At 43.4% G+C, this 13,847-nt stretch overlaps 1 long non-coding RNA gene across 1 annotated transcript in view; it reads left to right on the top strand.

The window, feature by feature from the left end:
* The window catches only part of LOC147450722 (uncharacterized), a 51,961-nt gene extending 38,808 nt beyond the window's left edge, over positions 1–13,153 (top strand). The window contains exon 2 of the long non-coding RNA XR_015189295.1: positions 12,901–13,153. This is a non-coding gene — a long non-coding RNA (uncharacterized LOC147450722). The remainder of the gene's footprint in view (positions 1–12,900) is intronic.
* Positions 13,154–13,847: the final 694 nt, after the last annotated feature.

The following is a 13,847-nucleotide window of genomic DNA, read 5'->3' as shown; positions in this document are numbered from 1 at the left end:
ATAAGTCTGTTATAAGGTTACCGAGGGTGAGTGTAAGCAACTCTGAAGGTAGCAATCCAAATGATCAGGAGTGTAGAAGAGCAACTGCACTACCATCCAAGCCAAGCTCCGGGTGACTCCGGATGTAGTCGCATAATGATGCATGATCTCCCGCATCTTGAAGGTAAACTCTCCAAGAGAGTCCAAAAGCACTGAAGTCCCACTCAAGTCTGTAGATCCAAGCAATGAACTTGTCCAAGAAGAGATCCAAGATCCTCTCCCTGAGTCCATGTAGATGCTCATGTGTAAGCAAGTGATCTGACGTGTCGAGGTCAAGTGGTAAGTGTCTGTCCACCCAAGATGGTGGTGTTGTCTCTGGGAATGTCGGAATCCCATATGCCATGAGCATGGCCATATCTCGTGTGAACTCCTTTGATGAGTGCATAGGTGTGTCCATAGCAAACCACGAGTCACCACCCCATCTGGAGTGCGCAACCGCCGAATGATGGCTGGAATGAATGGATCTCCCAAGGATCGTACGCCTTGTAGATGATCAAGCCGATGTCGAAGATACCCTGTACTGCAGCAGTCATTGAGAGACCGTACGGACCACCATCGGATGGGGTACTGGCAGGAGGTAACTTCATCCTCTGTGAAAAACACAAACCATGTGGCTGCTGTCCGCCCAAAAACGCAACTGCGAGGTGATGAAAATGCTGCTGTCCAGCGATTTTCAGCGTGCTCGCACACTCCCGGCAGGGTTTGGAGCAATGCAGAGGGTCTGGGGAGGGTGGGAAATCAATGTCACAACCTCAGATGGCTGAAAACAGAGAAAAAACAGCACTGAATCTGTAGCAGATAAAGAGGATTGTCGCCGGCAAAGCACTGGATGCCAAGCTGGGTAGGATAGACAAGATCTGTAGAGGGCTGATGTTGGTGCTGCCCCTTCTTATGCAAAAACGCTGCAGCCTGCCAAAAACGCAGCTGCTCCCCAAAAACACAGATAGGTTGGGGTGGTTTTCCGCGACGAAAGAGCCCAAAAAGTGTAATGCTTGCTACCAAAAGCAAAAACGCTGGCCTGATCTGCAAAAACGCAGGTGGAGGGGGGTACTCTGTGATGAAAGACTCCAAATTTCGCCACTTGCCTAGCTTTTTGCAAAACGCTGGCAGATTTGATCTTGGGAGGGGTACCTGATGTGATGATGAAGCGCTGGTCCTAGGCCATGGAAAGCAGAAGTTGCTGATACCATGTGAACTGGCGATTGATACCATGTGAGAGTGCGAGTGTGCGGAAGCGTGAGAGAGAGAGAGAGAGAGAGAGAGAGAGAGAGAGAGAGAGAGAGACACACAAAGAACACAAACGCTATGAGTGGTGAAGAGGGGGCGATCAATCCCCTCACGACTACCATGAGCAAAAGACCCAATACAACAACCAGATGATGAGAGTGGGTACCCCCCTGGCCCCATAAATAGGCACCTAAGGAGGGTAGGGCAAAGCCTGGAAAAATCCCCCACGACCCAACAAGAAACAAGTGAAGTATAAGGGTGCCCGGACAAAGTGGACGGCCACCCCCAAACTCGGGCGGCCGGACAAGGTACAACCTATGCTATGGGTGGCCAACTCGGAGGCACACTAGCTGTACATGCATGCCCAAGACCTGTGATGCAGCAAAGTGGTGTAAATCTAACAACAATGCCATGAGCACTATCTCCTCGGGGACGGTTTTATGATGATACATGGAAAACTATGTGTCACTAGGTCATTGGGACTTAAGGTTATGGTAGAAAGCCATGTCCCACCGTATGCAAGGAATCGTGGTATAGATGCGACAGTGAAAGCGGTCGAGACATTCTTTTCTAGGCCTACTTTGAGGAGAGATATGGATGCCTGTGTGCGAGCATCCATGATTTGCCAAAAGGTCAAGTTTGATAGGTAAAAGGCACCAGGGTTGTTACAACCACTGCCTTTTATTTAGATAAGCCATGGAAAAGTATTGCTATGGATTTTATCTCTGATCTTCCAAGAACGCCGACAGGGAATGATGGTATATGGACCATTATTTGCAGGTTCAGCAAGCAAGAGGCCTCTGGGTTACAACCTACATATGCCCCGACTCAACGTGTTCAAAAGAGCAGTAATAATGGAGCCAGCACATCAGATGTACATACAGATTCAGTGCAATAGAAGTGGCCACTCCTCTACAAATGTTAAAGGTATAACGTTCACTTCCATCGTAGGTAAAAATGGCAAAAGTATGAAGGTTTCATTAAGTCATTTGTATCTATGTTGTATGATCTTTCCTGCGGATACATGTGATGATAAAAGGGTGCTAATCACACTAAATCATCTATGGCATGTATATCTGGCATGCAATTAAGGACGTTTGCGATTTCAAGAGGGGGATATGTCACAAGGCTATGGTAACCACTAACCTTACTTGTTAGTTTCTTTCCCTCGTATTTAATTTAATTTTTGGGACCCTTTTTTTGAAGTCACATATGGCTAGACATTCTATGGCCAATGTGAAACGACCGACGGTCGAGAGTTTCACCCATAGCAGTGAAGGGCAGGTCACCACGAAATGGTTGGGTTAGTCGGCACTAAAATCCAAGGAGTAAAAGTATGTCTAGGCTCAGTTCAAGTCATTTAGGCCCCACGCGACACTTATAAGTTGGTGGGTACTAGGAAATTAACTCAAAAGAGGACACATGGAAGCTCCAAGTGAATTTGCCACTCATTAGCAAGAGGGGACGCCCAAATTTGATATGGGGCTGAATTGAAGCTTATTGTGAATTATTGTGTGTGTAAATAGTGGGTGCAAGTGATCACAACTTTAATGGAAAGCTTGCCTTCTCCCTTGTCTTATGTAGCACGATGATTCCGCTCTCGTTGAATACAGAAACGGGATGACCCGCTCGAGGCTCTTGTCCGGAACGTCGTCTCTTAGAACACACTTGATTGTAAGATACGCCCAAGAAGGGCAGGGCCTAGAAGCTCTGGGCTGTTTTCAGCGGATGAGAAGCGAGGGCATCTCTCCAGATGCAGTCACCCACGCTTGCATTTTGAAGGTATGTGGCACTATGCAAGACACTGATAATATTCATGATGATATTGTTAGTCAAGGCCCCACCAGTTCTTGCTCCAGGAGCTTCTTGTCCGGAATGTGGTCTCCTGGAGTGCATTATTGATTACAGGGACAGGGCCAGGAAGCTTTGGGCTGTTTTCAGCAGATGCAAAGAGATGGACTAGTGCAGCAAAAGGATTTTCGCCAATTTCAACCGGCTCTAGGCTAAGCTGAGGCAAACCTTTGCCAAACAATGGTAGCTATTGGCTGCTCGTAATCAATTAGGCGGGAACAATGGTTAACGACCTTTACCAGGAACCGGCCAAGAGTGGGGTGTAACTCTTACATACTAGACGACATATTTATGTCATGATCTTATTCCATCTTGCCAACTTGTGCATCGTGGCATGATGAATGATATCACTATCTTGTATGACACTATATGAAAGAAAAAATGAAAAAGAAAGAGAGAGAGAGACCCACTCCAGCGAGGCCCAACTCGCCATTAAGGTTGGAATGCTTCAGCGACAGCTCTCTCTCTCTCTCTCTCTCTCTCTCTCTCTCTCTCTCTCTCTCTCTCTCTCTCTCTCTCTCTCTCTCTCTCTCCAGAGTCATGCAGTACGAGGATCAGAGATGCTTGGGTTTGTTTTTGCTCGAGCTACGCAGACACAGAGAGAGCCTGATGAGAGGGAAGGCTAGCCAGTCCTAGAGACAGATCACAGATTTCTTTAGAGCTGCCACTGGACACCCGGAGGAGTTACTACCACAGCAGAGCTCGTCTTCTCACACCAGAGGAACACTGATCGACCGAGCGACTGAGTTTGGAAGATCCAGACACCCACGACTGTGGAGGACTACACAGCATCGACGGAGGCTGCATCAGAGGATTCGGATCACTTTGGCTCGACATGCACGATGCCCGGTCAGACTACTGACCATGGAGGAGATTGATGAGATCCTCCAGTGACCGATGTTGGATCTCTTGTGATCTAGCTATCCCAGCTAGCTGCTGTTCATACCTAGTAGTTTAGGATTCCATAGTATTTTATTGTGACACTGATAATATTCATGATGATATTGTTAGTCAAGGCCCCACCAGTTCTTGCTCTAGGAGCTTCTTGTCCGGAATGTGGTCTCCTGGAGTGCATTATTGATTGCAGGATTTGCCCAACAGGGACAGGGCCAGGAAGCTCTGGGCTGTTTTCAGCAGATGCAAAGAGATGGACTAGTGCAGCAAAAGGATTTTACCCAATCTCAACCGGCTCTAGGCTAAGCTGAGGCAAACCTTTGCCAAACAATGGTAGCTATTGGCTGCTCGTAATCAATTAGGCGGGAGCAATTGTTAACGACCTTTACCGAGAACCGGCTAAGGTGGTGCGACTCTTACATACTAGACGACATATTTATGTCATGATCTTATTCCATCTTGCCAAACTTGTGCATCGTGGCATGATGAATGATATCACTATCTTGTATGACACTATATGAAAGAAAAAAGGAAAAAGAAAGAGAGAGAGAGACCCACTCCAGCTAGGCCCAACTCGCCATTAAGGTTGGAATGCTTCAGTGACAGCTCTCTCTCTCTCTCTCTCTCTCTCTCTCTCTCTCTCTCTCTCTCTCTCTCTCTCTCTCTCTCTTTACACACGCGTGTGTGTGGGGGGCGGGGGGAGAGCCAAGTTCACAACTTCACAGTTGTATTGTGTGTTGTGTGCACACATACAAAGAGTTGTCGCTGAAGCATTCCAACCTTAATGGCGAGCTGGGCCTAGCTGGAGTGGGTCTCTCTCTCTCTCTCTATCTTTTTCTTTTTTTCTTTCATATAGTGTCATACAAGATAATGATATCATCATCATGCCACGATGCACAAGTTGGCAAGATGGAATAAGACCATGATATAAATATGTCGTCTAGTATGTAAGAGTCGCACCCACTCTTAGCCGGTTCCTGGTAAAGGTCGTTAACCATTGATACCATGAACACATGTAGTGGCTGATGAATACACGCCCACTTATTAGAGTTGCTTTTTAAAAAGGAAAATTACCAAAATACCCCTCTAATTTGTGAAAATTCCCAAAATACCCTTGTATCTAATTTGGTTGAATTGTTCAAGACTTTCTAATTTTATTCCCTTTTGACAATTGAGATTCATTTTTGAGTGGTTAGCATGTAATTTGTCACAAATTACCTTGCAAAAAGGGCAATTACGTCTAAAATTAATGAAGCAATCCATCTTCAAAGCCTACATAATCAACCCAAATTCTAGTTTTAGCTTCTTGTATTGAAAGACAATCAGTCTTCTTATTAAAAGCTACAAAAAATTTATCTTTGGAGAAATTTAATCTGGGAATTTTGGAAAATTTGAGGGGTATTTTGGAAACTTATGACAAAATATTGAGGGTACGTTGGGAATTTTTGAAATTTGAGGGCTATTTTGGGAATTTCCACAAATTAGAGGGGTATTTTGGTAATTTTCCCTTTCAAAAATTTGAATCATTCTGAATTTTCTCATGACCAATGCTTCTAGGCAGGCCTTGTGATTTTATCACATGTTTTAAACGAAACACTAGAGCAAGCAAGAGAGGAATTGAAATCTATGAGAATAAACAAGATGAGGGGAATCTTATAGACGGTCGTGCGCTCTCAAAGGATAATATTGCCCAAGAATACTATGTCCAAAGTGGTTTGAGGCATGGCTTCCTCTCTTCCAAAGAATGAGTAGCATGCGAGAGTGTCCGCAATCATGGTTCAATTGTCTTCGATTATACCATCTGACTCTTTGCTGCCAAAACTCCAGGAAGGAAAGCGTGCAAGTGTGTCACCTGGCTTGAAGAGAGTGTGCCAACTCTAATAGCTGTTGAGGAGGAGGGAAGAGCATTAATTGTTAATTTTCTCTTATGATGACACTAATGGCCATGATAAAATTTATAAACATTGTCCAACAAGTTGATGTGGTATTTGGAGGACGTAAACACATTTCTATGTACTTATGTAAGTCCTTAAGGTAGTATGCTAGCCTAAGAGGCCAACCAGTCTTGCTTGGTTGGCCTTGCCAAAGAAATTCGTTGATGCGAGATGTGTTGTTGTGAGTTAGAAACAATATGTTTCGATATAGTAGATTGTAGTGTGGAGAAATGCAAAATTTAAATTGGACTACTGACCTCATAATCAAGTAGGTGTCTCATTTGAGTGTGCAGAGAGTGTTGTTTTGTCAAGCTAGAAGTAAACCATGTGAGTAGTTTAACTTTTCATCATGCAACGAGGAAATGACACAAACTACAAACTGCATATAGTGCACATCATACAAAAGTGTCTTTTAGAAGTATGGTGGAGAATCGGCATTGTCTCACCCCAACAATTTTAAGCAATTGATTGCTCCGGTCTCTCCGTCCATCATCATTGTCACTGCCAGCATATCCATTGTTTTTATCCTTGTGATCATGATGCTCTCTGTTAGTCCTTTAATCACTAGCCTTGTGATTACTAACCCTTATGTACTCATCCTCTATTGTCATGGTCTCTTTAATACCTTTTCTCATGTCTACTGCGATTTCCATCATCGTGTCTACCGTGATCTCAATCTTCATCTCTTCTGCCCTCGTGATGAGTGTCGTGTTTACTTCTGCTATCATCTCTACCATCACCACCGCTTTTGTGTTGTCCCTCTTCTTTCAACTTAGCCTCATGCTTAGGCTCCTTTTGCAGATCTTTGGTTCTCCCTCTATTATTAGGGACAGAAAGCGCGTGTTTCTCCTTGCCTGCTGTCTTGCTTTTAGGGGGAAAAACAACGATGAGCAAAATTTTGGCTAAGGAAGCTCAGTGCCATTATCTTTTAGGTTTTCGGAAAACATTTCCTGCTTTTGACTCTTCTGGGTGAGGTCGATGAAGAACTCTACTAACACTTTGTAAGAACAGTTGCTGTTGGCTTCCAGCTTTATGCAGACCTTCGAATGTAATGTGCTTCGGTTTTGATTGATGATGAATGCTCAGGATGAATGCTCCGTGCGTACTCAAGGTTCCACTTTATGAGAGATGTGCAAAGACTAGAATGATACTGTGAATGAAGGTTTTGTGAGTGCTAAGAGACAGGGAGAGGGAGAGAAGACTAACACCAGATGGGGTCTCAACCCCCCTCCAAGGGCCCCCCCTCTCTATCGCTAGAGAGGTATTCACTTTAGATTGCACGAATGCTGATACAATGGTCCTAGATACTGAGATGCTGATGGAATCTTGCGGTAGACGCTTTGGATCTGTGATGCTAAGGGCTGGAAACTGAAAACGCTAGGGCTGATGTAACATGGTAGTCTGATCTGATGATGTGGCTAGGGCTGAAATCTGGAAACGCTGGGACTATGGCTGAAATCTGCAACTTCTGAAAAATGCTAGGGCTGAAAACTGACAGCGATGCAATCTGCTACTGATGGCTGAAAACACCGATGGTCTGCTGGTCATGGCTGAAAACACTGATGCAAAAACGCCATGGATTCTGATGGTACTGCGGGTACTGGGTACTGGTACTGAGAGTACAGACTTATGCTTGACAAGTGACCCCTGGGATCACTTATAGGGGATTATAGCTGGGTGAGCAGTGTCAGATTGAACCCCACGACCTTCTAAAATGATGCTAAAATGTCACTTATTAATAAGTTGATGAATTACTAATAAGAGGTGCTTCACATGCAGATAAATACCTAGTCTAGGTACTAATGCAATTGTATGGGAACACTCCTGAGTGCCTACACATCGCAGACATTGGCTATGCTGATGTGCAATAAGAGGGTATACAACTAATCTAAAGTTCCTGGACATGCAGGTCCTGCGTACAGGCTCACAAGGGTGCCATAACACTTCGTAAGCTGTCCTAGGCTTCATTATGGCTGAGTCTGCCCTTGATCCCCGGAGTCATGACAGAAACTCGGTACGCTGAACATTGTGTTGATGTATGCTCATGTGTGTGTGTGTGTGGTGTGTGTTGTGTTGGAGAGCATATGTTAGTACCTAGTTCTACACCCACTATTGGGCACTGACGACGTTAGTGGGGATGTCAGGGAATTTAGTCAATACTATCCATGATGGAGCTGATGGTTATATTGTCTTGTGGGTGACTACCATGGGTCTATACCTTGCACTTTCCTTCAAGGGTGAATCTCGGCTTATCTTGGATTCATCTAGGTACATTTTTTAGTCGTATATCGGACATGCAGACTTCACATTGTGAAGTTTTCGTCCAAGTTACGACCGGTTGATATTGTGCTAATTCTTTCTATCTTTTGTGGTGCGTATGCCCTATCAACCACCTCATTTTTGTGCTAATTTTTTCGATTTAATGCTTCTTTTACTGCTAGGCTTCATTATGACCGAGTCTGCCCTTGATCTCCGGAGTCATGATAGAAACTCAGTACGCTGAACTTTGTGTTGATGTATGCTCATGTGTGTGCGTATGGTGTGTGTTGTGTTGGGGAGCATATGTTAGTACCTAGTTCTACACCTACTATTGTGTACTAACGACGTTAGTGTTACCATATACATGTGGTAGTGATATGTGTGAACACACTAGGACCGCCGGGGTATTTTTTCCCTCTTTAGGAGGTTTTTTCCCCGTGCATTGTATATACGTCCATCACTCTAGGGCTATCTATCTTTTCATTGCACATTGAGTAACACACTCTCTTGAGCTTCCTTCGTCTTCTCCAAGCTTGTGCGTTTCTCTGCAGCCCTAATTCCAACAATTGGTATCAGAGCAGGTTGCGTTCTCCCGGGCTTATTCTCCAGTAACTCCAGCACACGCTTGCTCATTTTCTCCGATTTCTGTGAGCTTTGGCGAGCGTTCGTAGGTCGACAAAAATTTCGGGAGAACTCGTAGAGCTCAATCTGCTCATATTTCTGATTTGGGCTCATTTCTGCCTCCGTTTCTACTACAGCCAGGTCTGCACATGCAATTTCGTCATTTTGTGCATAATTTCTGTCAGCGCCAATTACTGCATAACAGGTCCCATACAGTCTGCTGCGGGTTGTGCTATATAGCACGTGCTGGTCTCACTCAATTTCTCCTTATTTCGAGCAGTTTTCACACCAGGTGCAAGTATTTTCCATCGCTGACAACAACACAGATGCATTCAAGATGTTTGTTGTTGAGGACAGATTGGATGGGAACAATTACCCTATGTGGGCTTACATGATGCAACATGTTCTTGTGTCAAAGGGCGTTTGGAATATTGTGCAAGGCACTATGTACGTCCTGGTTCTGAGGATGTAGGCGATGTTGAGGATGTTGCAGGTCTTGCTGCAAGGATTGCTGCTATTAGAGTTGTTTTGCCTATGGCAGAACAAGCTCGTTGGGATGTAAAGATGCGCAGGCTCATGCGTTGATTGCGTTGTCTGTGAAGCGCACCATTACTCCTCACATTCGTTCCGCGAAATCTGCAAAACAGGCTTGGGATATTCTAGCAGGTCTTTATGCAAGCCGCAATGAGGCTAAAATTGCTTTGTTGCGTAAAGAGTTGGAATCGAAGATTATGCATGAGGAAGATGATATGGACGCTTTCCTTGCTGGTGTCAGGATATCAATGAGCAACTTATTTCTGCAGTTGAAGTCATTTCAGATAGTTCCCTTGTGCAGACTGTTCTTGATGCCTTACCAGATTCTTATCAGACTTTTGCTAGTACTTGCAGACTTATGACCCAAGGAAATCCTGAAGTTGTCAAGTTTGATGCATTATGCACATTGCTGTTGCAAGAGTCACTATCCAGAAAAAACAGGACTAGGTAGCGTGCAGTTGAACAGGCTTTTATTGCTTCTCAAATAAAGGGTGGTAACAACAATGCAACCACTTCTTATGGTTCTATTGCGAGTGGCAAAACTTCTGTTCCTAATGCTTTTGCTGGTAGCAATTCGTTTGGAAACTGTGGTGATAAGGGCAAAAAGAAGATGCGTTGCCATTATTTTAAAGCTAATGATCACTTGATCAAGCAGTGTCCTAAGTTGAAGGCAAAAGAGGCTAAGAAGAAAGAGGATGATTCCACTGCAAATGTTGGTTCCACTACAAATGCAGCCATGGTCGAGTCTTGTGTGAAAGGACACTGTGACGTTGATGTTGATGCAGAATGGGCTTTTAGTGCAGAGTGCACTTACAATTCTGTTGTCCATGACGCATGCATGTTAGTTGCTGCAGATTCACATGTGTGGTATTTTGATAGTGGTGCTACAAAGCACATTACCTTACATCGAGAATTGTCCACCTCTCTTGAGTCTATTCCTCATGGGAATTCATTCACTTGTGCCAACAATGCCTCTTATTTGGTTCAGGCAGTTGGAAAGATTGTGCTTACTGCTGCAAATGGCTGTTATTTTACACTTGTTGATGCACTTTATGTATCTGGGATCCAGAAGAATCTTTTGTCTGTATCTACACTTGTTAGACTTGGACTTGTAGTCAAATTTGTGGATAACAGATGTACAGTTCATGATCTCAGTTTTGGTGATGAAATTGTTGCATCTGGCCTTTTGTGGCGTGGGTTGTATAAGCTCACTTTGTATGACAAGTGTGGACAAAATTTTGCAAATGCAGTTGCAGATTCAAAGGATGTTTCAGATGCAAAAATGTGGCATGCACGTTTTGGGCATCTGAATTTTGCCAGTTTGTTGCGTTTACAAAAATCTGATATGGTTGCTTCTTTGCCGCCTCTTGAAGCACCTGTCAAACATGTGTGTGAAGGCTGCATTTTGGGTAAAATGTAGCGTTCTAAGTTTCCGAAGGATGGTTCAGTTAGGGCCACATGCAGGTTACAACTTGTACATAGTGATGTTTGTGGGCCCATGCAAACTCTGTCCTTTGGAAATTATCTTTACTTCGTGACTTTCATTGATGATTACTCCAGGCATGCATGGGTATTTCCGCTTAAAGCGAAGTCCGAAGTTTTCATGTGCTTCAAACAATTTCTGGCTATGGCTGAAAATGTATCGAAATGTACTATGGGCACCCTCCGTTCCGATCGAGGGGGGGAGTATATGTCTCATGAATTTAATGCATTTCTGGCTAGTCGTGGGATAAAACACCAATGTACATTGCCTTATACACCTCAGCAAAATGGTGTTGCTGAGAAGAAAAACAAGTGACTTACAGAAATGGCACGATGTATGGTTAAAAGTCAAGCTTTGCCGCATTCTTTTTGGCTTGAGGCCATCATGTGTGCCACTTATATACTTAACAGGTGTCCTACAAAAGCTTCGCAGTCTATTACTCCATATGAAGCATGGCATGATAAAAAGCCGTAACTATTGTGGCCACTTCTAGTTGTGAGGCTGAGTACAGGGAAGTCTTCACAGCTACGGTTGAGTGTGTATTGCTCAGACGCCTTATGGCTGATTTGGGTGTTGGACAGGACACGACTAACACTATCTACACTGACAGTCAGAGCGCATTGGCAGTTGCGAGGAACCCAGTTTTTCATGCTCGCACAAAGCACATTGAGGTGCATTACCACTATGTCAGGGAGAGTCTCTCAGTAGGGGAGATCAGCTTGGCTTATGTGCCAACACAAGACAACCTTGCAGATCTTTTCACAAAGGCAATGTCTCGTGAGAAGCTCGAAGCTTTCCGCAAAGCTTTGGGCTTACTCCCCTTCGTGGACTAATCATGTCCTCAGGGCATGGCACTTCCCTTTACTCATGTGCCAGCTCTTGTTCACCGCATCACTCTAGGGAGGATTTGTTACCATATACATGTGGTAGTGATGTGTGTGAACACACTAGGACCGCCGGGGCATTTTTTCCCTCTTTAGGAGGTTTTTTCCCCGTGCATTGTATATACGCCCATCACTCGAGGGCTATCTATCTTTCCATTGCACACTAAGTAACACACACTCAGTTGTGTGCCTTGAGCTTCCTTCGTCTTCTCCAAACTGTGTGCATTTCTCTGCAACCCTAATTCCAACAGTTAGTGGGGATTTAGTCAATACTATCATGATGGAGCTGATGGTTATATTGTCTTGTGGGTGACTACCATGGGTCTATACCTTGCACTTTCCTTCAAGGGTGAATCTCCGCTTATCCTGGATTCGACTAGGTATATATAAAGAGAACCATCCTTATTTGTTTAAATTTGAGCAAGCAGAAACTATCTATATTTCTGGCAAAATTGTAATGACTCGTGTAGATGACCTGCTCTATTCAAAAGTAAAAGGCAACAGAGGATTTGGATTTGGAATTTTGATGAAACTACGTCTACCTCGGGGTTTCACCTTCCCAAAATACGTATAACACATGCATTCAAGGGGTACGTATAAAATTCCTTTACACTCATACTTCACCATGAATAAAGTGACCCCGTTTAACTTTGTTTTTTCCGAATTTCCATTTTTAAACTCCTCTTGTGCATGTAATCCATGCGCCACACTTTTTGAGGTGGACCACTTTGGGTTGAACGAGGAAGCTTGCGTACCTCTTAGAGACAGAATCATAAGGATAACAAGTGTAAGGAAACAGTGTTAAAGATGTTTCTTGAGTAAGCGTAATGCAAAAAATGTACTTTGGATTCTACAAAAAGGAATTTCCAAAATGGTTTGATTGTAGAAAATGCTTGAAAAATTAGAGGTTTAGTGTGGTCTTAATATCAATTTGTGAATTTTTTATCTACAAGAAAAAAGAGCAAGAGTCCAAAGAAATTAAAGGCTTTCAGATAAGTGAATGTATCCCAAATACCTCAAACTGAACATTTTATAACTTTGTCCCCAATGAGTTTCTTGAGAATTGATTGAGACTTGTGATTAAATATTATAAAAAGCTCAATATGTGTATGATTCACAAGTTGTTGCTGATGTCATGTATAGCCAATCCTGACGAGGTTCATTTTCTTTGCAGATACCTCTTTTATAGTCTTATGCTGGGTGCAGCCAAACGAGAGAGGCAGGTGAGAGAGTCCCACTGGTGCATGTGCATTGGGCAACAAAAATGCAGCCTTGATTACATTTCAAACTGGCCATTGTCATAATTTAATGTTGCATCGGATGTGGCATTCTATTTTGGTGCTAAAGCTTTGGGAATTCTGGAAATATGTAATGTCTTGCAAATGTTACTTTTACTATTTCTAATTGCAAATTGGTTCTTTGCTTTATTGTATTTCTTCAAATCTTTTTTAGCAATGTGTTGGAACATGTGTGTTGTCAGAGTAGTATAATTAGGACACATGGTATAACAATGTGTTGGAACATGTGTGTTGTCAGAGTAGTATAATTAGGACACATGGTATAAGTATGGAATCTCGTGATTTGCCTCCTTATTTGATTCTCGCAATTGAGGCAATGTTAGGTCTCTCTGTAATTATCAATCTCTTTAGTGCTGTCTTGTATAGAATTTGGAAATGTTTTGAACACTAAATTGGTAAAGACTAGTCTGTGTAGACAACGCACTCTTTTTGAATGTGGATTTTGATACATTAGTGAGTCTGCTCTTACATCCTTTTGTAGTTGCTATATTGACAATAAGTGGACAACCTACTCTTCATTGTTTGAGACGACGAGCTACTTCCATGGATGTACGTCGAAGTCAACCATGCTCCTTGTGAATTAAGGAGGCACATATGTGTTACCAATCTGTGCTAGATTGCTAACCATACTTGATTGATGGAGAAGGAAACCTCGTGAATCTACGTGCAAAGATTACACTTGATTTTATTAAGTCTCTTGGTGCCCATGTTTTTGTATGGAACACCATGGAATGATTGGGAATGTGCAAAGAGGCTTTACCTTGATAATCAAATATAGACGTGGCTAAAGTGTGTCACACTTGACACTGGGGCGGGGGGAGGA

This window comes from Adiantum capillus-veneris, chromosome 9, assembly GCF_014529385.1.
Source record: "Adiantum capillus-veneris isolate H3 chromosome 9, ASM1452938v2, whole genome shotgun sequence".
Taxonomy (NCBI): domain Eukaryota; kingdom Viridiplantae; phylum Streptophyta; class Polypodiopsida; order Polypodiales; family Pteridaceae; genus Adiantum; species Adiantum capillus-veneris.
The sequence above is the reverse complement of the archived record's forward strand: the minus strand, read 5'-3'. Positions and strand labels throughout refer to the sequence as shown.